Genomic DNA, 568 nt, shown 5'->3' with positions numbered 1-568 from the left:
GACGAAGCACTAGTGCGCTACGTCAACAACCGCAATGACATTTCCGTGACGGTCCGCATCCCGTCGTCTCTGTGCGTTGTTCTCATGTCGCAATGATGTAGGTGAACGTCTACCCGTTTCCGATCACGGCGCAGACGAAAGCGCTCTTCAGCTCCTTCTTGTCGTTCACGGCGTGCCTCTTCATCGTGATCGCGATGACGTTCTTTCCCGCGTCCATCGTCACGTTCCTCGTGAAAGAAAAGCAAAACGAATGCAACTCCAAGCACCAGCAGCTCGTCTCGGGCGTGAGTCTACCGGCCTTCTGGCTCTCCAACTACTGCTTTGATCTGCTTGTTTACGTCATTCCATTTGCGGCCGCGCTCATATTGATCCAAGCCTATGGCATCCAAGCACTCACGGGCGACGACTGTGCGGCGTGTGCGTCCAATACGCCGCAAGCTGTCTTTCTCCTCTTCTTCTTCTTTGGCTTTGCGATCGCGCCGTTCACGTACTGCATGTCGTACTGCTTCAAGGAAGCGGCGGCGGCGCAGTTTTACACGCTCATCATCAACATGGTGCTCGGCCTCAT

This window comes from Saprolegnia parasitica (genome assembly GCF_000151545.1).
Source record: "Saprolegnia parasitica CBS 223.65 unplaced genomic scaffold supercont2.446, whole genome shotgun sequence".
Classification (NCBI taxonomy): domain Eukaryota; phylum Oomycota; class Saprolegniomycetes; order Saprolegniales; family Saprolegniaceae; genus Saprolegnia; species Saprolegnia parasitica.
This window is presented reverse-complemented; position numbering follows the sequence as displayed.